General features: G+C 37.7%; 1 long non-coding RNA gene across 1 annotated transcript; it reads left to right on the forward strand.

Moving 5' to 3' along the window:
- Window positions 1-903: 903 nt before the first annotated feature.
- On the forward strand, window positions 904-27,375 carry LOC150012883 (uncharacterized). The gene is made up of 3 exons (XR_016510785.1): window positions 904-959; window positions 12,639-12,750; window positions 27,341-27,375. It is a non-coding gene; the product is annotated as an uncharacterized LOC150012883 (long non-coding RNA).

Genomic DNA, 27,375 nt, shown 5'->3' on the forward strand with positions numbered 1-27,375 from the left:
TAAAGCCATACCCCTTTTTCTTAAACTTTAGTCTTGAAATTAATAGTGCATCTTAATTATATATTTTTCTAATTCCTCAAACTTCTATTAAATGCCTGCCATGTGATAAGCCCAGCCAGGCATTTGCCCATATATTTTCTTATTTAAACTATACCTGGGAAGCTGGTATAATCATTTTGAATTCACCAAACAACACAAAGCTGAGAGAGATCAAGCAGCTATATAATGAGCTGTACTGAAATTTTAACTTAGGTCCTCAAATTCCAACCCCCTTCCGTACCTTACTTTTCCTTTACTAAAATTCTTTTTTTAATATGTTTTATTGATTATGCTATTACAATTGTCCCAATTTTTCCCTCTTTGCCACTCCTCCACCCAGTACTCCCCAAACGCCCTTCAGCAAGCCCCCCCCTTAGTTCATGTATATGGGTCATGCATATCAGTTCTTTGCCTACTCCATTCCCTATACTGTTCTCAGCATTCCCCTGTCTATTCTGTACCTACCAGTTTGTACTTCTTAATCCCAGCACCTTTTCCCCCATCCTCCCTCTTCTGCCTCCCAACTGATAACCCTCCAAATGATCTCCATGTCTATGATTCTGTTTCTGTTCTGCTTGTTTGCTTAGTTTGGTTTTTCTGGTTTTTTTGGTTTGTTTGTTTTTAGATTTAATTGTTGTGAATTCATTGCTATTTTAATGTTCATATTATTGATCTTTTTCTTAAGTAAGTTCCTTTAACATTTCATATGATAATGGCTTGGCGATGATGAAATCCTTTGGCTTTACCTTATTTGGGAAGCACTTTATGCACCCTTCAATTCTAAATGATAACTCTGCTGGATAGAGTAATCTAGGTTATAAGTCCTTGCTTTTCATCACTTTGAATACTTCTTGCCAGTCTCTTCTTGCCTACAAAGCTTCTTTTGAGAAATCAGCTGACAGTCCTATGGGAACTGCTTTGTAAGTAACTACCTGCTTTTCTATTGCTGCTTTTAAGATTATCTTTAACCTTTGGCATTTTAATTATGGTGTGTCTTGATGTGGTCCTCTTTGTATCCATCTTGTTTGGGATGCCCTGTGCTTCCTGGACTTGTATGTCTATTTCCTTCACCAAATTAGGGAACTTTTCTTTCATTATTTTTTCAAATAAGTTTTCAATTTCTTGCTCTTTCTCTTCTCCTTCCAGCATCCCTATGATTTGAATGTTGGTATAGTTGAAGTGATCCCAGAGGCTCCTTAGCCTATTCTGTTTTTAATTCCTTTTTCTTCTTGCTGTTCTGATTGAATTTTTTTTTCTTCCTTATGTTCCAAATCATTGATTTGATTCTCAGTTTCATCTACTGCACTGTTGATTCCCTGTAAATTTTTCTTTATTTCACTTAGTATAACCTTTGTTTTTGCCTGAGTCTTTTTTGTTTTTAAAGTACCCAATGATTTCCTTGAGCATCCTAATAGCCAGTATTTTGAACTCTGCATCTGACTGGTTATCTCCATTTTGTTTAGTTCTTTTTCTGGATTTTTGTTCTGTTCTTTCAACTGGGTCATATTTCTTTGTCTTCTCATTTTGACAGCCTCCATTTGTTTGTTTCTATGTATTAAGTAGAGTTGCTTTGATTCTCTCTCTTAGTAGCATGGCCTAGTATAGAAAAGCACACCAGTAAGTTGGATGGGGCAGAGCCTTAGGTAATCACCAGGGTGGGGCAACCTATGTGAACCAGGTCGATTGAGTCTCCTATATGTTGTCACCGCTCTGTGGCTTTGTGGGGGGGAGAGCTCAGAGAGGCAACAATGCCACTGCCTGGCCTCTGGAATTTTGTGCAGGAAGAAATTGTCCCCTGGCACTCGCTCTGATGCCAGACAATTCAGTTTCTCCCCACATGCCATAGGTGCCCTTCTAGTTGCTACCCCAGTGCTGAAGTCCAGAGGAAGTCAGTCTGCATAAGTCCTAAGTACATTGTAGGCCCTTTAAGAGGAGACCCCTGAGAATCCTTCAGTTTCTTTCACTGCCCCAATCCCCACTGGTTTTTACAGCCAGAAGTTATGGGTGCTTATCTTCCTGGCACTGGAACCCTGGTCTAGGTGGTCTGGTGTGGTGCTGGGAGCCCTCGCTTCAGAGGTATCCCTCCCAATTTTTATCCACCACATGTAGGTGTGTGACTGCCCATTCTATGTCTTCGCACCTCCATGCCTATCTGTGCATCTCTGCTTCTCCACCTCTCCTACCTGTCAGGATTAATGTGGCTGCTTTAATTCCTTGGTTGTCAGACTTCTATAAAGCTTGATTTTCTGATGATTCGGGTGATATTTGTTTTGTAATCTAGTTGTATTTTTGCTGTTGTTGTGTGAGGAGGCAAGTCACGTTTACCAATGCCTCCACCTTGACCAGAAGTCCTACACTTCTTACTAAGCTCAGTCAGTAACTGTGGATGAAAACTGTTATCACCATTAATACTAATAACAATAAGCACATCAAGAGAAATATAATTTTAGAATATACTTTAAAATATAAGATATATTTCCCTCATTTTTAAAACAGGATCATGGATTTCTAAGTAGAAAGAAGATTCCATATCCAATTATTCTATTGCCATGTGAAAGCAAAGTGAAGCCAAAAGCCAAGCAAAGGCAGAAACCCAGCAAAGGCAGAAGACTAGACATTGGAGATTAACAGACATTCCTGGAACAAAATCTGGCTCTGCTTTTATTTACTATCTCTCTTTCTCTGGATATTTTACTATATCTCTCAGAATGTTTGTTGTCATCTATAAAATGGAAAAATAACTTCTCTCACAGAGCATTGACTCAAGGATCAAATCAACTAGCATATAAATTGCCCTAGGTCAGGTCCAGAAAAACATAGTTGGTATGGTAAACTTTCACTTTCTTTAGGAGCAAATTAACTGATTTGTAGAATAAAGATGGATTAAGTTAAAAACATACATTCACACCCATAATACTAAATAGTGTGTGTGTTCTGATTAGGAGAATATACATATTTTAAAATATAATGATAATGCCCTGGCCAGTGTGGCTCAGTTGTTTGGAGCACCATTCTGTAACTGAAAGGTTGCAGGTTCAACTCCCACTCAGGGCATATACCTAGGTTTTGGGTTTGATTCCAGCTCAGGGCGCAGGCTCATGCAACCCCTGGCCTAGAGCAGCAGATTCCTGATCCGGGTGTCAATCCCTGGTCTGGGCATGTGCAGACGGCAACCAATCGATGTTTCTCTCACATGATGTTTCTCTCTCTCCCTTCCTCTCTCCCTTTCTCTCTAAAAGCAATAAAAGAAAAAATGTCCTTGAATAAGAATAAAAAAATAATAATAATAAAATAAAATATCATGATAATTTCTGCCCCAGGGCAGGGATCCAAATATGCATTGCTTTGACCCACAACTCTGACTCCACCAGTTGCAGCTTTGTCTGTTCAGCCTCTGCCCAGCTCCTTCCCTTCTTCCCATCTTGCTATCCCCCCATCAGGCTCTTTCCCAATCCTTGTCAAGAATTTGTCTTTTCTCCGTCTTTTATAATAGCTGTTACCTAACCTCCCCATGTATGCAATTTACTTGGTGAGGTAATGAGGGCCCAGGTCCCCTCTGTACCCAACAAAGTTAACATACACCCACATGACACAGAGCTGATGTGGTCACATTTACGGATTACTTGGGATTACCTATGACCTTCCAACACCTTGCCTTGACCAAGCCCTCCCACACACAAATACATGACACACCACGATTTTCAATACTTATTTTTTCAGTCAATTTATATTTCACTCTTATTATTCTTCACCTTTCTTTCTAAATGGCCCTTCAGCTTAGGTCTCTATGCTCTTAATGACAGAGAAATAATTTCCTCTTCAAGATGCATCCCATTTGATATTTTGATAACTCTGAAAAATGTCTCTCTTATTAAGCCAGACTCTCCTTTTTGATAATGTTAATCTGAGTTTTCTCTTCCCCATAATGATTCTAAAAAAAAAAAAAAAAAAAAAAATCACAGACAACAGGGTGGGGATTGACTGTGGGAGGAGGGGTGGGTGGGCTGGGTGGGGGGTAGCAATGAGGGAAAAAGTGGAACAATTGTAATAGAAAAATAATAAAAATAAAATAAAATAAGTAAAAAAATAACAATCTAATCCCTTTTTTATGAAGTAAACTCTTCAGATAAGATCCCATATATATCAGGCTGTACCACAAAGATATGATGCTAAGTGAACGGTGACTGTCTCAAAAGATTACATATAGTATGAGCTCATTTATATGACATTTGGGAAAAGGGTAAAACTATAGGGACAGAAAACACATTAGTGGTGGCCAGGGATAGGATCTGAGGTGGGGGTGGCAGGCACTAGTATTTGACTTACAAAGAGGCAGCATAAGGAAATTTTGGAAGGGTATTAAAATTATTCTGTATCCTACTGTATTGGCTTGTTGGTGGTTACAATGACATATGCATGTATTAAAACTCTAGTCTATTCATCAAAAAAGGTGACTATTAGTACATATAAATTTTTAGAAGAGCCATATTTATTGATCTCTTACTATGTGCCAGATACTTATCATTATTTTTTTATTTTAATCTTCATAATAACCCCACAGGTTAGGTAATACTATTATATTCCCCACTTTACAAATAAAGAAACTGAGGCATAAAGAGGTTAACATATCCAAGGTCATAAAACTTCATACAGGCAGAGCTTGGATTTTAACCCAAGCAATCTGACTCCAGAACTGAATTCCTTGACCATTTTCTATGCTGTCTATGAAAAGAGTGAAAAGGAGCTTCATTTCTGCTCTATCCATGAAACTCCACGACCAATTTAAGGAACAGAACATCAGATAGGATTCATCGTCATCGGCAGCCGTCCGTCTCGAGAGACGATGGTGTAGCTTCTTAAGAGTCTATCTGCACTGCCGAGAATGGCTGTGCAGTCCGACTCGGGAGTGACATGGTATCTGTCTCCTCCCGTGTTGAATCGACATCTTGTGATGACGCTGAAGCTACAGAGCCTGGGCAGGGTAATATGGAGGGTCTGCTGTTGCCCATGCAGCAGACCCCCCCTCTCTTCGCAGCTGAAGGATCCAAGGGAAAGACGGAGTCAATACAGCTTGGCTTCAGGTGCGCCGCAGGAGTTGCCGGTGTTGACTACAACGTCAAACCGCCTTAGGGACTCCGGCTCCGGATTTTCTGTCAGGGTTTACTCCCTTAGCCTTTCCCCTGAAGAGGTATGCCGCAAGGCAGCGGAGGTTTTTTGGAGTCAGAGTTTTCCTTCTCTGATGTACCCTGACTGGAAGATCGAACCAGCGACACTTAGCTCGCAGGCCGACGCTCAATCCACTGAGCTAAACCAGCCAGGGCAGATAGGATTATATCAGCACAATTAACTTGCAAATGGAACATAGCATATGCCACCAAAACAAACATGTCTCTGGGCTGAAAAAAGTCTCAATTGCTTTTTTAATAACTAATATTTAATCTTTTCTGTTTCCAATTTTCTTTATAATAAAATGACTTCTTGCTAACATACTAAATAAATTTCAAAATCAACTTCCTAAGGCCTATGAACTCTGGTACAAAAACATTTCTTAACTGTCCCTTAAGAAATCCTGATTCTGATGTAAAAAACAGAATATATCAATTGGAAACTCAAATAAATTGTTTAAAAATTCAAAAGCTTGTTCCTTTCCTTCTCCCTCCCCACTTCCCCAAAATTAATTCCTTCCGGATATTTTTTTGGAACTAAAACCTCTTAGTAATAAGACAAACGGATAAATACACCCACGCCTGGTGCCTTGTGGTCATTCTTACACATTCATTTAGATTTTTCAATGCCTGTTAGTCTGCATACCCACAAACTCCAGTCCACGCACTTGCAAAAATAAAGCTACCCACTGCAAAAGTGGTACATAGCATGCCTGATAATTTAGCAGCAGCTGAAAAGAGAGAATAAAGATAAAGAATTATGATGTTTTTTTAAAACTAAGAGTTACCAAAAAAATCCCTAAATTTGGTAAGCACTATCTTGAGATGGTACAGGTTGCTTAGTTTTTATGTGAAGACGGTAGAAGAAAATTTGTTTCTGGATTTTTAATGTTCAATACATGTCCATGATTGATTTAATCACTTCAGAACCACATCTGATACAAATTACAAAGTCATGTACACGTTCTCCATCTCAGGATAAGAATGATCCATGGTCTATGTGGTATTTCTGCCTTGTATCCACCTTCCTTAAAATATTCAAGAGTTTAGTGGAGCTATTCTCTCCCCATTATTGTCATCTTCCAAATATCTTTAGTCTGAACTCCTAATACTCAGAACATTTTTAAAAAGAAAAATTTATATAAAAAATATAGTTGGTCTTTGAAGTCGAACAGTCCTGGCATCCTTCATCACTCTATTATTTACTATCAATGTGACAAAGAACACATTCCTGCGAATTCTCTGATCTTCTTTCTTCTATAAAAGTGCTTTAGCCATATTCATCTTTCAGAGCTAAGATTAAAATCAATGAGAAGATGCTGACCTAACAAAGTTCTTGCCACATAGTAAGTTGTCTATACGTGGTAATTATAATTACAATCAAGGAAAGAAATCCTATAGATGGAACAGTGTACTTCTATGGGATTTGCAGCTTTATTTTACAATATTTCCTTAGGCAAATTTCTCTACTCCCTGCCTCAATATCAGATTGTTCTTGTTATAAACTCATGGGCTTTTCAGTGTTAATTACTAGTAATCAGCACACCTTCCATGGAACACAGTGACTTTTTGGTTTATAAAATTAGGCTTGCAGAGAAATATTTAATAGATGTGAAGTGATTGCAACGTGCTGCAGCTAGCAGGCTAATTGCACAATCCTAATTCACAGGCACAAGTACACACGCCCACACACCCAGGAAGTGTGTGGGGGGTGGGGGTGGGGCAGGCGGTTGTCTTGTGGAAGTCCGTAGTCAGTGGCTTATCTATTGTGTGCACTCCGGAGCTGTAAACAAGACCATGTGAGTACTCAGCCAGAATACTTCCTCTGAGTCAGTATTAAACAAACTTCCGAACTGTTAGGGAAGGAAATAAAGCCGCTGTACCCCCAAAGACACCAGGACAGAGAGCGTGGAATGTGGAAATTGCATTCAATTTTCTCAGTCTAATGTAACAATTAAAGTAAATTTTAATAAAAATGCTGCTTAATATTAGCTAGCATGGATTAGAATAGGTAGTAATCTCCATATGGAGTGCCCTATCAGAAATTTACAGGACTTATTATGTGGAATGTCAGAATTTTTAAAAATCTTTGATGTTTTCCTCTATGAGAATGCCGGCAGAGCTTTCCATTTGGAGATAATAACATTAGTGTCATCTCTAACATGATTTTGGTTCCAAATGAATCAGAGGCAAATTTCTAGTCAATGGTGAAAAAAAATGAAACAGCAGGAAATCACAGATTTGCATAGACAGCATAGCATGATGCAGTGGAAAAGACAGGCTTTGAAATCAAAAGTGCGCCAGTTTTGCTTTTTCTAGTTTTGTGATCTTGGACAAGTTATATCGCCTTATTGAGACTCCATCTAGACGATCATGATATTCATGAGGTTCTCATTAAGATCAAATTAGATATTAGATGAGTAAGCACTTGGACAGATATAAGAAGCTATACAAATATGAGATACTACAACTTACTGCTCTAACCTATAAATGTCCTCAGGTCAAGTAAAACAGAATTAGAAAAACATCAAGTTCAGAATACCTTGGAGTTGTTTTCTGCTTGAGGTAATTAATGAGTCTAAAGCTTACTACCCTCTGGCCTACAGTACATTTTGTTCTTTAGGAATGAGAAAGATAGATAACAGCTATGACAGAAAATCTGTAGTTGTAGCTCAATTCAGAGAATGTAGCTCTTACATATAATTTTATTTCTGAATTTTGGAACACTGAACATAGAAATGACAAATCATAAATTAAAGGAAATAGTTAAAACACTTTAATCCTTACCAGTGTCCACAAAAAAAAGATGTTTCATTAAGCCTTGTCTGGGTGCTCAGACAGTAAAGTACATGACCATTTCCAGCAACCCAAAACTTGACCTCACACTTGGACTTCTGAAGGTAAACTTCCTGGGAGGAAATTAAATACAGAGAACCTCTTCCAGCTTTGAATACCAGCTCTGCCGAAAACACTGTAGGAAACATTTAGAGTAAATTAATTTTTAAAGTTTTATCCTAAAATTATTAAAGCCAACAGAACAGGCATTGTTGGGTGTTTTTGGTTTGGGGGTTTTTTTTGGTTTTTTTTTAGAATAGGAAGTGAAATCAAAATCAAAGATGTCCCAAATATCCTTTTTTACTCTCATATTCTTTATAAAATATATTTTAAAGTAACAGTTTCTCCTACCCTCCCTGCAATATTTTTATTTAAACCCTAACCTCCAGACCTTAAAAATGAAAACATTCATCCAAGAGGAAAAAAGAACTGTAACAGTCATAATTTACATATGCGACATATATAAAATAAATATTAAATGTGTTCACCCTATTTTCATTACTCAAGCTCCTCAGGATCATTCAAGCTTTCTTTCTTCTCAGTATGGTGTACCTGCTCGGTTCAATGGACACTTTGAAAGGTCAAACAGAGTCCATCCTTCAGGCAGATGAGATGTTATTCTATTTTTAAAAGACCTCTAGAAAAGGAAATTCCACCAGCTTCCCCAGTTACACATTCCAATGTCTACCAAATCTCACTGTCTGAAAATTTCTCCTTTTCTCTTATCTAAATCCCTTGTGAAGTAACTTAAGCCTGTTGCCTCCTGTCTGGTCCCTAATGGAGATGGTCATCATCACTTGAGGCTCTTTTCAAATTCTGCAGGCCAGAAACCATTTGATTTCTAACTCTCTTATCACTGTTTTTTAATCATGATTGTTGCTCATCTATCATTTTCTTCCACGTTTTCTTCCTCCAACCTTGTATTCATTTTAATATCCTTTTAATATAGTACTTTTAAAGTGAAAAAAATTTTAATTACCAGTTACTTTACTACACTACAACAATCTATTTGAAATTTTTTTGTTCTCACCTCTCTTCCGTACCCATGCAATCATCATTGTAACCATAATGTGTAATTTTATCAAATTTATTGCAAGTTTTTAAATTCCTTCTTCAGTTTCACAACCCAGAGCATGCCTAGAATGAGCTAGTTTATCGGTATAACTTTGACAAGTCTGGCATAAAGTTCAAAATTTGAAGAATTTTATTTTTATTCAATAGAATTCAATGACTGATTATTAAGTATTAAAACAGTGCTTGGTTCTAAGATTTTAAAGATTTAACATACAATTCTTGCCCACAAGCAGGCCATAACTAGACACACAGTCAATTAATTAGAATGAAAAAGGCCCTGTATAGGTGCCTCCTGCATTAAGCCACACTGTGCAGACTTAAAGGGTTGACTGAGAGAGCCGGACTTCAGGGAGGGCTGTCCCTGCAGAGAAGCCAGGAGTGGGGAGTCACCTGCCAGGGTATCAGTAGGAGCAGGAGCTATGGATTAATTGCCACTGCTTCCTCCACCTTCTAGGAGGCCGGAGATCTAGTGACAGAATGCTCAGGACTATCCAGAGTTGAATTGGGCCGCTGAGGAAGAATATTTGGTAAAAGATTGAGTTCAGTAGCAGCTGCTTCCCATATCTTTTCTAAATTATCAGAAAAGAGATTGATTACTGGAACGAAATGGCAAACTTGTGCAACTGAAAAAAAATATGGTTAATAGGGTAAGATGACTGGGATAAGTCTTACTTGAGGATTCACGTAGAAATTGATGAAACAACCTAGAATCATCAAGAGAGCAAAACCCTGAAAGGAAAAACTGTTTCCGGTACCATAATATCCTTACACAAATCTGTCTTAGGGTCTGACCTTCAGTTTCCTCACCTGTATAATAGATGTTGTTTACATGTATTATATGATTTAGATTCCAGAAAACAAATATTTTAAAAATATTTTTTATTTCCAATAACTGAACATACAATCCTTTCTAATGAAAATAATCTTTGCCCATTCTCACTATATTGTAGGCTTAGACTAAAAAATAGAATACATAGACTACGCTCTCAAAAAGTTTAGTTTTATAAATAGAATCCTGTTATTAAAATATTAAAGGAGCTTGCAGATTAATAGATTCTGACTGACAAACCCAAATGCCCACTTATCCATTTATTCAACAAAGACATGTTGAGTGTTGCCTGTACCAGGCTCTCTGCAAGGTACTGGCAATACTGTATTTTGGAAAACAGAAGTCAAGGTCTCCGAAAGAAAGAAATGGCATACTTGAAACAGAAAGAGTTTAGTGAGGTGTCCGTAAAGGATGTGGACAGCACTAGGAGAAACTGGAGCATCCTGAGGCTAGCCACGGATGGCTAGGAAGAGCACGAAGAGAAGCCAAATAGCCCAAGTTTATTATCCCCAGACCTAAATCGACCAGAAGAGAAAGCAGCTATGGACAACCAAGAGCTGTAGGAGATGGCTGCCCAGAAGGAGCTGTGGCCTTGGGGAGAAAAACCCAGCTACCACCAAACCTTTCCTTCGCTCTGTGATCTCGCTTCAACATGATTAGAAGCCAGAAGTCAGCCTCTCGGGACACAGAGTGGGATGAAGATACATGTGCAGCACATCTCTGCCTTGAAAAGCACGTGGTTTTGGTGGCAGAGAGATAGGAAACAAGAAAACAAGGTCATTTCAGATGATCACAAGTGGTCTGAACAATTTAAAGCAAGAATATGAGTGAAGAAGCAAAAGTAACTCTGAGGAGATTATATTTTTGCTAAAAACTTAAAGATAAGAAGGGGCCAACTATAAAGATTCAGAGAACATTGTAGACAGAGGGAAGAGCAAATACAAAGGTCCTGAGGTAGGGCTCTTGGAGTGTTTGAGAATTGAGGAAAAGGCCAGATATTTCCAAAGCATGTTAAGGAAGAGACAGTGTAAAGAAATGAGGTCAGAGTAGTGGGCAGAGCCCGTATCTTGTGGTAAAAGGCAAGGAAAGGCAAGGAAAGCAGAGCAAGGAGCTTGGGCTCTGCTGTAGTACAATGGGAAGCTACTGAATGATTAAATTCAGGGGACTAATGTCATTTTGTTTACAGGTTCCAAAGATTACTTGGGCTGCAGTGTGAAGACTAAAGTTTAAGGGAAAAAACAGAAGCAGGAAGGCCAGTTACATGGGTTAATAGCCCCCACTTATCTGAAGGGGACAAGTCCCAAGGCCCGCAGTGGATGCCTGAAACCACAGATAGCACCAAACCCTATATACACTGTTTACCTGTAGACATATACCTATGATAAACTTTAATCTATAAATTAGGCACAGTAAGAAGTTAACAATAATAACTAATAATAAATAAAATTGAGCAATTATAACAATGTACTCTATTAAAAGTTAAGTGAATGTGGTCTCTCTCTCAAAATATTGCATTGTACTGTCCTCACCTTTTCACTTAAAGGAAGCAATTTACAACTTCTCTTCGGTATATCTGAATTGCCAGCATCACTATCCTTACGCTTTGGAGCCACTACTGAGGAAAAGGAGATAGCAGAACAGTCCATATAGTAAGCCGGATGGCTACTAAGCAGCTAAAGGGGTGGAGTGTGTCAGCAGCATGGGTACACAGGACAGAGATGATGCAGAGCGTGGGCGGGATGGAGCAAGACCTTAGATTACTCAGAACAGAAGAGTGTGCGATTTAAAACTTATGAATTTTTTTCTTCCTGGAATTTCCTATTTAATATTTTTGGACTGTGGTTTACTGCAGGCAAGTGAAATGGCGGAAAACAAAGCTGTGGATAAGGGGGCACTACTGTATTTCAGAAGTCCACAGAGAGTCGATGCTGTTTCAGACTAAGGTAGTAACTGGGTATTAAAGAGAAGATAATGTACTTTCAGAGGGATTGGAAATAGAGAACAAAAGAGAGAGAAAGAGAAAAAAAGAACGATGACTCCCATATTTTTCCACTCACACATAATGCACTTCTTGCAAGTTATAAACTTACAATATTTACTCATACTTCTCTGCCTTTGAATTTGTAGTTTTGTCTCTCAGGAATGTTCCCCCTTGCTGGTCCACATATCTAATCCAGACTATTCATTGTTCAAGACTCAGTTACAGGAATGCTTGACTCAAGAAGCTGTTTGGAATATCCTAGTCTGAGTGGGCCTTCTCTCCTCAGAGCTTCCCACAGCAACTCCTGCTGCAGCACTTATCACTTTCCTCCTGACCTGGCTTATATCAGGGGAACAGCAAAGAAAAACAGTATAAAATAGGATAGAAAATAGAAGATAGAGACTTCCTTGAATTTAAGGACCATTTTTCTTTATCTAGAGTTTTCCCAAAAACAGTGTCCTAGGCAGAAACTTGTAAAGGGAGGCGGAGTGAGGGACTGGGAAGAGTGAGGAAAGGTGGAAAAGCAAATTTACAGATGCATTATTAAAATCACCATCATAGGCAACTGGCATTCAATTCTGCCTGCAATACCTTCTAAAGATGTAGAATGCCTTTTGGAATTGTTTAACTGAAGACTGATGATTTTTATCTTTAGCTCATGTCCCCCATTAGTTATGATTTACTTTGAGGTGTACAAATTTCTATGTACTTTCAGGCTGAGCAAACCTGCTTGAACAAAGTGCTTCCCAAAGGCAACCATGACATTGGAAAACCCCAAGAGCAAAAGTGTAAAGCATCCAATGCTTGAGAAAAATTGTCAGCATGAGGTAAGACAAACTGCTCACTGCACAGGCACTAAAATAAAAAACAAGGCCAAGAGGATGTGAGTCAGGAATCCAAAGGCAATTCATACAGTCTGTTTTTTTTTATATTATCCAGGTACATGTTATCTTCTATAATAAGTCCCATTCACCTCTCTAAGTCTTTAATGTGGTATTCAGCCATAATCTCTACACATGACCTAAAAGATATATATTAATACAATAAGCTGCAGTCTTTATTGTTGCAACTGGTCCTGAAGTCACAGTTGATATTTATTGTCTCCTTTCTCCATCATCTATATGAAAGTTCCCTCTCCCTCAGTCAGCACTCGTACCTGCCTAGGTTTCTAGCCTAGTGAGGTGATACAGACCTTAGTTCCTGAGCAGACTGAGCCCTTGACTACCTTGCTATTGTCAGGTCCTGGTTGCTAAAATTGCCATTCACCATTATCCCTGAGCAGTGTGTGCTAAGAAATGTCCATGATTGAACCATGCCTTGCCAGTGCCTTCACAATCTCAAATTGCCCAAAGCTTCAGTTTCCAATGTCTCCTCATCTAAGTCATCCCCAGTGCAAATCTAATACTATACATTGGGTTCTACCACATAGCAAAGCCTCAATCAAGGAGATAATCCCAGGGTACAGATGGGGGACCAGAGAGAATGGGGGAAGGGAGAGAGGAAGGGCAAGAGAGAAACACTGATGCAAGAGAGAAGCCCCAATTGGGGGATTGGTGTCCAACCGAATCCTACACATCTGGACCTGGCGTCCCAAGCACCTGCGCCCAGACTGAGGATTGGACCTGCAACTTAAGTATGTGCCCTGACCTGGAATCAAACCCACAACCCTTTGGTTATGGGAAGATGCTCCAACCAACTAAGCCACACCAGCCAGTGTTGGGGAGCATATTGTAAGAGTGACTTAGCATGAGATGCCTGTGATATTTATGTTTTGATATTTGCATTACTGATTTTTGACACTAAATCCCACACCTATCTTTACATTATAATATATAATATGTAATATAAGCAATAGCTATGTCGGAAAAGTTGTGATTATTTTGCTGAAAACAGAAGATTTAAAGGAGGAGAAATATTTTATTATAAAGCCCACAACTTCCATTCAATCTTACTTCTTTACGTATATTGGTGGGATTCATTTATACATAAACATTCTTCACACTTGCTATCTGCAATGTAATATCAGTTTTTCTGCTTGATCAAGGCTATATTTTAAATATATGCCCATAAATATTTATTTTATGACCTCAAATAATTTGAAAATTTCTCACATATACCACCTGTTCCTTTCATAATCTTGTTAGCATCATGACTGACAACCAGAACAGGAATTAAACCTAGAGAGAATATGCAGTAAAATAAGAGTCAAATATCAGTGGACAGACCACATAGCTTTGAAATGAGTGGAGTCTCTAAGACATAAAGTAAAAGGTACTGTACATTAGCACTCTACTCTAGTTGTTAAAGTTTTCCACAAGGATACGGGTTAACAATTCTGATAGTGCTACACACGTACAGGGTGTGGGAAAAGTAGGTTTACAATTGTGAGTATATAAAACATAGTTTATTCTTGTATTATTTATTATCATATTATTTTCCATATGAACAAGCATAAACCTACTAGTGAGAACATACAGATAAGCAAGGAAATCCAAAGTGACACAAGTGGTACTGAATTAGAGTTGCAAACATCAGTATGAACTCATGTTTGGGTTGCTATTGAAACAGGCAATTACATACAGAGATTACATATGTGTGTGTATATATACAGTTTAGCAGACCCATATAATACCTTGTTTTCTTAGCTAAGAGTTCTTAGAAGCCACTACACCTACTGGCAATAAGTATACACCTAGTGCCCAGATTATGGTTTCTAATAGAAAGAAACTAAAGGAATCAGGGCTCCTTGAAGAAATGGGTGATTCTAGGACTGAGGCAGTAGATGTGCAAGATAAGCCAGGAATATCTTGTAGTGCCAGAAATTAAGAAAGATCTTAAAAAAAAGAAGAAGCCTATATAGACTGGGATATGTCAAGGACATATAGGAGCCAAACTGCAAGACCTTTCCATGGCCAAATCTGGAGTAATTTGAGCAGCAAAATAAACAGAAGTATTGGATTTTAACCCAAAGTATAAAATAAATATTCATGAGTACATACTGTTATAAATATAAATAAATGATTGACTATGCAAACAAATGGGGAAGGAGAGAAAATCTTCCATGCAGAATTCCAAATAATATATATTCATGCTCAAAGAGGGAGATCATATATGTCCAACTCTTTTATATTTTTAATCTGATGAGCTGCTTGGATTTTTTAATTTTAGCTTTACTGAGGTATAATTTGCATGTAAAATTATAAAATATTTAAAGTGTACATCATGGTGATCTGGCATATGTATAAATTGTGAAAGGATTCCTCCTATCTAGTTAAATAATACATCCATCACCTCACATATTTATTCTTTTCTGTTTTTGCTGAGAACACTTGAGTTCTATTCTCTTAGCAAATTTCAGTTATACAATAAAGCATCGCCAACTATCGTCACCACACTTTACAGTAGGACGTCAGACCTTACTTATCTTATAGCTGAACGTTTGTACCCTTTTACTAACCTCTCCTTATTTCCCTAACCTCCAGCCTCTAGAAACCACTTTTCTGCTCTCTGTTTCTCTGAGTTTGACTTTGTTTCTCCCTCTTTCTTAAATGTGGACTGTGCATGATGAATTCTTTCCAAAGAGTACAGTATTTTTTAAAGGTAAAAAAAAATAATAACTTTAGGGTGGTGAAACTTGACAAACACTAGCCAGCCAAGTAATCAAGGTTAACGTCAGCAGTGCAATGTAAACTTGTGAGTACACAAAACACAAAGTTTGTGCTTATTATTATTTATTCATTATTGTATTATTTTCCATATGAACAACCTACTTTTGCCACACTCTGTATTCAAAGTAAAAATAATAAATAAGTGTTTATAACTCTGAATTGATATGGAGCCCTTACAAATTTACTTTTTAAAGAAAACTCTGTTTCAAAATGGCCACAAAGCATAAAAAGCAATTGAGAAAAGAGAAAATAAAAGTGCTTAAATAACAATGGGAAATTATAACTGCTACACAAAGAAATAAATAAAAATTAAAGTGTAGAAAGAGACATAACACTATTCTATATCTGTTAAATTCCAAAATTATATAAAATTTTATATAATTCTTATAACTGGTTTATATATATTTAAAATTAATTACATAATTATGTATATACACTGGTTTATATATCTTTACAAACAATTGAAGAGGTAGTCTCATCAGACAAATACTGGTTAAAGCATCAATGACTACATAAACTCTTGATGTATGTTTACAAGAGCCTTAGAATGTTGTTCACACGTGCCTTTAATAATCTATCCAAAGGCCTAGCAAACTGTTTCCATAAAGGGCCAGAAAGCAAGTATTTTAGGCCTTGTGTAGACTTAGTTGTCACTACTCAATTCTGGCCTTGTAGTATGACAGCAGCCATACACTTCTGTAAATGAATATAACTTTGTTCTGCTATAATAGACAGTGTGCCATATTTGGCCCACAGTTTGCCAACCCCTGATCTCTCCTAATGAATAACAGAAGTGAAAGAAAATGCATGAAATGAAATCACATGTATTATATGAGCTCAACTAGGTAAAAACTATCTGTAGAGAAAATGTTAGCAGAAACAGCATTAAAATGTTAACCAGAAAACTTGCTGAATAGTGAAATAAGGACTATTTTCCCGGCTTATTCCAACAATTCCATTTTTGTATGTATTAAAAGTAAGAAAATGAAAATCCTAAAGCTAGTTTCCTTGAATTTGTGCTTTTACCAGTAGACTAGAAATTCCCAGGCCAATTTGAAATTGAAAGTATTCTTATTTGTGATATACTTATGTACATTCAAAAAAATATTTTGGTTAATCTTCATTCAATTCTCCATAATACTGGGCTTCTTTTGACATTCATAAATTATACTTTAAAATATTACTTGTGTCTAATTAATTTTGATTATGATTCTAAATCTATAGTTAGTTATTCATGAAATGCCTCACTGCTTCCGGAGCTTCTGATACTTTATGGGGGGATTGCGTAAAGCCACAATCTTGGAAGATGTTGCCTGCTTTTCTAAAGCTCTTTATAATGACTCATGTTCTTAAAAGCCTCTGTTTAGGTGACAAAAGAACCACTGTTGTTAGGAGGGATGTACAGTGCATTACACAAGTTTACCCTGGCAAGCCACAGGCCCTGATCTGCAAACCTGTGTCAGCACTTTTCAGCCCCACTAATATGGATGCAGATGGGTGTGTGAGCCGCTCCAGGCTTCTCACAGGGCCAATCAAAACATGGAAAACAAAGGCCTTTATAAGCTCATTGCTGACCACAGTTCCTACAGTACTGCTAATGGCACACTTTTCTCTTGACTTTCCTATACAGAATACCTCTCACCTGAGAGAAATTAGATTTCATTCAGAACCTAGTGAGAGTGTGTAATTGTTCACTTTGGAAAGGGGAAAAGGAAGCCTTTTTCAGACTTTCTCTAGGAACTTACAAAACAGCCCAACAGCTTTCTGAACACACAGGATGCAAACCAAGGATAAGTGGTTAGCCTAGAGCAAAGGCACACAGTTGGGCTGACACTACATAAATAAAAGAAAACAAAAAAATGAAACTATTATCTGAGATCATTTGAGGCAGAGAAAGATGTGCTTGTTCAGTTTCACTGGAACCTCAAAGAGCCCTACCCTGGCCACCATAAAGACTGTCCTCTCCTGTCCTTCACCCCGTCCATTATTCTCTCTCAGAAGGACGCTTGTGCTATTGTAAAAGTTTGTCACTATATTATGATTTATATTTATTGGTTTTTGTCTGTTTCCCTCACTAGAAGTATGCTCTTTCTGAGGGCAGCGACCATAGTCTGTTATTTTTGTTGCTATGTTCTGTTTTCCATAGTAAATACATGAAAAATATGTGCTTACTGTATAAATAAATAACAGAATAATTTAGTAGGAAGACTGGATTACTAGTCAGGTAATGTGTTCTAGTCTGCCTCTACCATTAACTAGTTAGGTCTCTTCATTCTGAGACCAGCAACAACTTGGAATATGTTTTTCACGGTGACTGACAGAAGCACAGAGGACAGCAGAAACACAAAAACCTTTAAAGCTTCAGCTTGAAACTCACAGTCACTTGTGCCTACATTTTGTTGACCAAAACAAACCATATGGCCAAGCCTTATACCAGGGGAACAGGGAAATACACTCCACCAAATACACTCCACCAAATATAGTCCAACAACCATGTACCAAGGACAAATAATGTAATCTACCTCAACACACAATTGAAATTCGTGAAGTTTTCATTTCTGCAAGAAGAAGGACAATTCTAGTCCTGACTATATGCTGGGCTCTTGTAAGGGTCAAATGTTTTTGTGTAGACATTATGTAATTAAAATTGCTTGACAAAGAGCTAGAAATTGTGTAGGCATCAGATAATGATTGAAAATTACCAGTAATTTTCTTTTCTTGTAGAAAGACTATAATCAAAATAATATATGTTGCTTAGCAGAAGTTATATTTGAAATATTGTGGGAACAGAAGATAGAGTTATTAAGTTAGCCTGTGTGATGTTCTGGAGACTACTTTAAAAATAAGTAAGAATAAATAAGAATGGCCATTGATGGGAGAATTGGGAAGTGGAAGAGTATAGGAAGAAGAGAAGCTTTAATTCTATCAATATTATTTCCTTTTTAGGGTAAAAGACTAGATTTGAATCAGATATGGCAAAAAAAGTCATCTGATAAATCTAGATATTGAGAGAATTAACATCTGTTATATTGTTTACTATGTAGGCTTGATATATTTCATAGTCAAAAAGAAAGTTTTTATAATTATTTTTAAATAGGTACCTGACAAATAAAGAAAGGAAGGAGGACTTTCTGGACAGAAAGGTCACAAGCAGTAGGAAAAGCAATTTGGTCTCAATGGATAATAACATGTGAGGGTAAACGGTGGAAGAGAATAAGACAGAGGAATGGGAAGGGGCTGTATGTATTAGTTCCTAGGGCTGCTGTAACAACTACCAAAAACTGGGTGGCTTAACACAACAGAAATGTATTATCTCACAGTTCTGGAGACTGAAAGTCTCAGATCAAGATTAAGCAGGGTGGATTCCTTCTGAGGGCTCTGAGGAAGAATCTGTCCTAGCTTCCAGTGATGGCCAGCAATCCTTGGCATTCCATGGCCTAGAGATCACTCTGATCTCTGCCTCCACCTTCTCATGGCCATTTTCCCACATGCATGTCTCAGTGTCCAAATCTCCTCTTTTTATAAGGACAGCAGTTATATTGGATTAAGGGCCCATCCTACTTCAGTATGGCCTCATCTTAATTTAACTAATGGTGCCTGCAAGGACCCTATTTTCACTTAAAAAAATCACATTCTTATCTTGGGTTTTTATCTTAGCTCCAAAATTCTGAGGATTAGAACTTCAACAGATCTTTTTAGAAGACACAATTTAACCCATAAGAAGAATCAAGATAGTCACTTCGTTTTTTGTTTTTGCTATTATTATCAAAAAATTTTCGTATTTACTAAAACATTCAAAGGAATAGCATAGGACATTTTAACCAATTAAAGGACCTCCCCAGGGGACCTATGACTTAGCTGACTGTGGAAGAAAGGAAATCGTAAGAAGGATAATGCTTCTGTGTTTCTCCGGTCTGCTATTCATGTGCCTCCCAGGCGAGCGGACGTTATGCTCTGCCCACACTGGGTGACTCACCAACCTGCCTCACTGTCCTTTGCAGAACAGTTTTATCATCCAAGGAAAAAACCCTCTGGCTACCACCACCAAAAGGCTGAAGTTAATTTTTAACACTGGGCTCTTCAACAACTAACTTGAACAACAAAATCTGGCACCAATGGTCTGTCTCATATTCTCATTTCTGCTTTAAGAAACTTCACTGGCAAATTTCACAATGTAAAGGCTGATTAGGCAGAATTTGTAGTTCCCAGTAATCCATTTTCCAATTTACAACTATAAAAATAGTGAAGTATCTCAGTTAAGTTCTTAGACTACTTGGCTCATCCCTTCACAAGTTTGGACTCCAAGCAGGAAGTGTAGGAGTACTTGCTTTAGTCACCTGTTAGTGATGATATCCTAGGTCCCTGGTTCTGTTACCCAGATTCTTTGCCTGAGTTAGTGACATGGTATTCTAAAGTCCCTGATCATGGTTTTTGTCTTAGCTCTAAAGTCCTGGATTTCAGACTCTGTTTACAAAAGACAGGGACCTAGAGTATCAAGTGGTCTTCTCCCTGGCTCTTTCTGAACTTGATCCTTTGCGTGCTGAATCTTTCCATAACTAATATTCCTACCTGCCTTAGTTAACAACAACAGAATTGACTCCAAGCCTGCCAAAGTTCTCCTGGTCTGATTCAACTCCTTTCCTTCCTGTCTATTATCTCTATCTCTATCTAAATCTTCCTTCTTTCACGTCTACCACACTCAATGCATAACTGCAAGTGTAAAGGAGTGCTTAATATACCGTAAAAAATAAAACTTTACTCTTTGTGACAGCATGGATGGACCTGGAGAACATTAAGCTAAGTGAAATAAGCCAGCCAGAGAAAGACAAACACCATATGATCTCACTCATATGTGGGATCTAATGGACAAACTGAACAAACAAACAAAATAGAGACAGACTCATAGACAGAGAGCAGGCTGACAGCTAAGGGGAGAGAGACTGAGCAAAAAGGAGAAAGGACACATGGACATGGACAACAGCGTGGTGATTGCTGGGGGGAGAGGGGTGTAAGGGGACTAAATGGTAATGGAAAAAAATACAATAAAAAAAACTAATTATTCCAACTCACAGTACCCTCTTTGTTGCAGCATCACACAAAACTCCTAGTATAGCTGTCTTACTGCATACAATAAATCTTCAAGTCAGTAATTAGGATTTATGCATTTGCCAACTCCAATATAGATAGGAGCTAAATCTGCAATTTTTTCAGCATTGGATTTTTTTTCCCATTGAAATTTTTTTTTCCTTTAAATATTTTATTGGTATGCTATTACAGCTGTTCCAACTTTCCCCCCTTTTCCCCTTCTACCCAGCCCACTCCCATTCCCACAGTTAACCCCCACACCAATTTTAAACAACTTTTAAACACAACTGAGACTATTTATAGCATGACAGTGGGTATGCCTTGAAGACTCTCCTCTGTAAACCAATTTTATCACTTTCCTTAAAATTTAGTGTTCACAAAGTATTTAAGAAATGCTACTGTGAGTTGCCTGGATATTTTCCAAGCTCTGGATACCATAGTTAGTCACATGGAATGTGAAATGGGCTAGACATCTTGGAATTGTTCTTGTTAAACTGGTGTAAGCAATTGACCCAATAGCTTTGCTAATCATTATTTGTTTAACAAGTTCCTGTGAGGAAAGCTATGCAGATGTCTTGTGAAGTAGCTTCTTAAAAGGCTTTTATTTTGTCTGCATATGATAAGGATCATTACATGCTATGTCTAACTGATGACTTAGTGCTCTTTCAGTAGGTAGAAACTTCTATGGGAAAAAGAATTAGACAATAAGTACCAATGACTTAATACATGCCATGTTTCCAATTCAAATTGCTTTGATAAAAATCAAATAATCCCCAGGAACACAAATATTTATCTACAGTGATTAGACAGTCTGCTAAAATTGGCATTCTCAGTCTCTCCAAAATATTCATTTGTCCTTTATATGACCTACACATTGTCAAAAGACTAATAATGTTGAAAAAATTCCTGTGGTCTTCCCAGTTTTTATGCTATCTGGCAGAGAAACATCAGGATCCTTAATTTTCTTTTCAACATAGCATGTTCTTTATTCATAATCAATGCTCCTATGTCTTAATCAACAAAATAGGGAACAGATTTTAAATTCTAAATGTGCTGTAAATTCATAACATTTTTCCTTTGAAGTAAAATGTTTTATATGACTACAATGAAACATGAAAAGAATTCATATGATCAGAAGGCTTAACAATTAAAAGCATAAAAAATGATCTTAAGTAAAATACACCAAATTTTAAAAGTAAACCAGTATTATTAAAGAGTTTGGTAAAGTGACTTTTAAATGTGCTAGATTTTGTATTATGAAATACATTTCAAAACATGATTCAACCCTAAAAGCAATTATATACCACATTTCCTATGTGCAAAGATTATTCTTTCCTATTTAGGCATTGTTTCTAAATATTACATTTTACCTTGATATCAAGTATCCTGGCACCAAGGTTAAATGTACGTTTAGAAAAGATAAGTTATCTACTCCAATAAAACCATAGCTAATAAACCGTTTTATCCAATATGCCAAGTACATGTTAAATCATAAAATATCATAGGACTAACTTTAGAGGACACCTTATTACTTCCAAGGTTACTATTTTTATATACATACCTAATGTGCTTTCAAATGAGACTTTGAAAAAGAATTTATTATGTGTAAGATATGATAATTAATACTGGTCATCAAAATCAAAAGCACAGGTGGGTTTCACTTCCTTCAATGAGTCTTGCATGTTTAAAATAAAAATACTACAGGAAGAAAAATTCTCAGATTATAACATTAGGGAAGGGAGTCAGAGCCAATTCTAACACATTAGGGAAATGGAAGTCTCTAAAAACAGTATTTTATAAAGATTTCCATTAGTCTGTATGATAGCATGTTGCTACTAAAAAGCAAAACAATGGACCACCACTTCTCTTAAAGTGACTTGTAGCTTAGAGGTGTTTCCATTGTCATCTTCTCTCCCCAGCTTTTTCCTGGGACCTTTAATCCCTTCCACTACGTTTGTGTGCCTTACCCACTAACTACCCTTCCTCTCCTCTCTACCGCTATTTTCTCATCTGTTTTGCCTCCTTCAAACTCATCTTCCCCAGGAAGCTTATCCTGACTATGTTCATCCCTATATTCGCTCTTATTTATGTCTATCCCCACCTTAGCACTGCAGCTTCACTCACACACTCAAGGATTAATATTCAGCATTTGGTCTGTGCGTGCGAGCGTGCGTGAAGAGCGTAGCTTCCAGAGTCATTCTGCCTGTGCTCGAATCCCAGCTCTGCCCTTTCTGTACTGTGAGGCAGGTTAGCTAACCCCATGAAGCTTCAGTGCCCCCATCTGTAAAGGAGGGATTATAACAGAATTTACCTAATATGGATATTGTGAGGACACAATGAGATAATGCAAGTAAAGCACTCAAACAATGCTGGTAGAGAGTAAACACACAAAAAATACTGGTGACTATTATTGCCATTGTAATTATTGTTTCACCAACACAGAGATGAGTCTCTTCAGTGTGAAGGCAAAATTTTTGGTATTATTTTGTATCACGCTGTAAGCACGGTGACTGCAATGTTTGAACTAAAAGCGGAACAGATGATCCAGCAAATCACATGCACGTATATGGCAAAGAAGCAGAAGCTTTGAAATACAAACAGCACCAGGTAATTCAGGATAGGAAAATCACTATATCTGTAAATCCTCTGCTTTGCTCTTTTAACAGATTGAATCCTCAGATAAAAGCATACCAAATCTATACAAGTGAAGGACTGATTTGGGGGGAGCTGAATTGTAAATTTATAGGCAAGTAAAAATAAGTTATGCTCTGGCTGGTGTGGCTCAGTGGATTGAGCACCAGCCTGCAAGCCAAAAGGTCACTGGTTTGGTTCCCAGTCAAGGCACATGCCTGGGTTGAGGGCCAGGTCCCCAACTGAGGGTATGGGGGAGGCAACAGATCCATGTATTTTTCAGACACTGATGTTTTTCTTCCTTCTCCCTCCCTTCCCCTCTCTCTAAAAGGAAATAAATAAAATCTTTATTAAAAAAAGACAAGTTTTTTCCTTCCTTCCTACATTGGATGTATAAATATAGACAACTACTGTATACTTGGTTATACTTTTAAAGAACACCTTATTTTCACTTCCCACAACTTACTGTAACGACAATGTCTGGAAAAAAATCTTCTTAGTACCAGTGTGGGAGGAGCCAGCAGAAAGAAGAGAGAAGTAGGGGTGTGGGGAACAGACTTACTATCATGTGGAAACGAGAGCTGGAGGGGAGCTGTTAACAGAGCTGGAAACCCTGTCGACAAAGAAAATGGATCAGAAGGAGTGTGATGTCTAACATCTTCAGTAATTGTATGTGAGCACAGACTTGACAATTGCTTTCAAGTCTGTTAACTGAATTGTTTTTGAAAAATTCCACCGTAACTCTTAGAATCTCATCTGCTTAGTTGTAACTTTGTCAATATTTTAAATGTGTGTTTATAATATGTAAGGACCAGGACCTTTAGAAACCCTGCCATTAAAATAAAGAGAGACAGAGGAAGAGAGACAGAGACAGAGACAGAAAGAGAGACTGAGAGAGAGAGTCCTTGAAAGGAATCGCCAGCGTAGACACACCCCTAGAAAAATGTAAGTACAGCAATACATTTCAAAGTCAAATACAAATGAGTTTTTATTATCTTTCATCTTTTTTAACCCATACCTCTGTTCCCAAGCATTTGTGTGGATAACTGAAAAATGACAGCATAACGAATATCTTTCCCTGAGTCTCCATTTCTCTCAGGGCAGATGAGCTGTGATACCTAAGGCGGACACTCCACGTAGCAAAGAATAGCTGTGTCTCTCAAGTCAACCACTGGTCTTTTCCTCGTGGCTGTGCCCTTTCACAGTCCTTCCCAACCATGAAGAGAGCCAATAGGCATGCACTCATGCCAGCAGAAGGGCTCCAAATGGTCTTCTGTTTTCATGCTTCTAATCTTCATAGTTGTCACACTCTTTTCCTGGCATTGCTTTATTTCCAAGGTGAAACGTTTACATATATCCCTCCTGTACCTTATTTTGACAGCTGATGTTTTGTTATCTCTCATATTGTGTTTTTTTTAAATGACTCTGAATTGGAAGAAAAAAATATTCATCTTGGACTGGGTTAAGAACTAGGGTGTAAAAGGTAAAAGCATATGGTCAATTATCTACTCACCACCAAATACACACACATGCCATAATTTATGTCAATATTATATAGAGCCTAAAATTAGGGCAGAAATTATTAAAGCCAGGTTGCAGTACCAGTTTTTTATTATATGATTTTCTCTATTATGTGCTTGAAATTTTCCATTATACAAAAAAGACTTTAAAAATTTACATGAGATTAGCGGGCCCATCTCAGAAAAGCAGATACAGTGATAAGAATGCTATCATCTGATTTCAGACGACTGTAGGCAGCATTCCTAGATGTAGCAGAGTTCCATCTTCCGCTCTTCAAACTTGCAAAGCTCAAGGGAGGAAAAGGGGCATTATTTTTAGTGTGAGTTATTTCAGTGAGAGTGCCCAATTTTCTTGTTGAGGTGGGCCAGAGATGAAATACAATATATTTTATTTTTATACTAGATAGTGGCACGGTAATGAAAAGAAGGAAGGCTTTATAGTGTTGGATAGACTAGAATTAAACCATCTCATCCCTACATTTGGAGGAAATGACTAATTCCCCTGACTTTCTGTGCCCTGTAAAGTGGAGTTAATATCAGCTACACAGAGTTATTCTATGTGAAGTGCCTACTGATATGTCTGGGAAATAACAGATTGTCAATGCATGTTTATTTTTTCCTTCCTGTCATAGTTTCAGTTGCTAATCATATAACATGTTTAAGAAATGGCAACGCCTTCTGGATATAACTTTGAAAACATTTTCAGTTCTCCAAAACAACAGTTAAGAGCTTGACATATTCAGTCACTGAACATTATTAATAGAAGGGCTATTGATAGAGGCGGAATCCATCTTTGGACAGATTAGACACCACAGTGTGTGATGTATTAGAACAATAAACTCTCTGTTAGGGACATAAATTCTCGTCTCCGCTCTCTCGTTAAGTAACTGTTCATTAAGTAACTGTTGCCTCTGAAAGAGACACCTAAGCACAAGTTCTCTTTCTAAAACACAGAGAATGATAGGCAGAGAGACTGACTAACATTTATAAAACTGAGTTTGATATATCTCTATATTAAAGGGAGAAGAATAAGTCTGATTGTCCTCAGATATGAAAACTTTCCCTAATAAGTTTTGACAAAGTGAAAAACCCTATAAAAACATGAGGTTTTGACTCTGAATCAAATGGCCTTAGCCAGAGGCCACAGCAAATAGTCATGTTGTGTGATTATTATTGTGTTTACTGTGATGGAAGCAGGATTTTGAATTAAATGTAATAACCAGCTGCAAATTAGCTCAAGGCCATCACAGAGAATAAGAAGTGTGAGATGTCAGTTGTCAGAGACAACAGGCCTCGGGCCTGGCCCTGCACCTAGAGTGGCCTTGGCAGGTTATTTCACATCTCAGAACCTCAGCTGTCTCATCTCTAAGATAAGGAATATCTATCTTTAAAAGTTGTTAAAAAGTTAAATGAGAATATGCTGGCAAAACATTCCTGGCATTAAGCACTCAAAAATCTATTTTATGCATTAATTTCTACCTTTAAATATGTTATACCAGCTTCTTATTAATAATGTTGATTTTTCTCAGAGTTAAAATTCAAAATTTTACTTTACAGGTTTATGATTAACTCATTGTGTGTGTGTGTGTGTGTGTGTGTGTGTGAGTGTAAGAGAGAGATGAGGCATTCGTATATGGTTTTTAACAAAGAGAAAAATCTTAAAATAGCAAAAGGACACTATTCAGTATCACTGAGCAGTCATGGAGACAACAAGGTGCTCACAAAAGTCTAAGCGATTTAAGGATTAGGTGACTCTCAGTAGGAAACTTTTGGGGTTTTTTTTTCCATCAAAAACCACAGATGTCTCTAAAGTGCTTCCCATCACAACCCCAGGGAGGGGCAATTTGTGAAGACACCCTGGTTGAGACTATTTCCAACTCACCCTTGAATAACAGAGGAATCACACCTGCAGCATGTCTGGAGAATTCAGAGCTAAGAAAAGAAATAGCCTGCACAGTACATGTAAATATAGCTGAGGAGTCTGCATTTGAGATGCTGCATTTTGAACAATTGCCAACGGAGACAATTCTCTTAAGTGGAAAAATCATCATTGATTCAAGAAAGTGACCCATAAAACCTGGACAGTGTAGGCCGTGACCCAGCAGTCTGACTCTGACACAAATCAGTAGGTGAGTCAAAGCCCAGACGACAGACAGGAAGAAACAAATATACCAGCGCAACAGCCCAGACCCAGCATCCCCGCATCACATTTGTCATAACCCTAATGGGCTGGAATAGACCACAAGCTGCTGTTCGTTTAAACCACTCTGTGGTGTGTGTTGGCTTTGCTATATGTAAATTAAATGTGCAGATAAATGGAGACTTTTTCCATTGTTTAGGTTGAGTTTTTCTCAAAGGTGGCCTACAGTTTTGTTAAGAAAAATCAGGTGAACTGGTGCGATACCATACAACATTTACGGAGAAATATGTCCATAACAATCCTACTCCTATTTCACGGCACCGCCTCTTAGACATACACTGCAAGTATTGATTCATGCTATTATAATTTTCAGGCCTCTCACCGCAAAATGGGATTTAGAAGACTGAC

The sequence above is a fragment of the Furipterus horrens genome, unplaced genomic scaffold (genome assembly GCF_987537825.1).
Source record: "Furipterus horrens unplaced genomic scaffold, mFurHor1.1.pri manual_scaffold_4, whole genome shotgun sequence".
NCBI classification, from domain to species: domain Eukaryota; kingdom Metazoa; phylum Chordata; class Mammalia; order Chiroptera; family Furipteridae; genus Furipterus; species Furipterus horrens.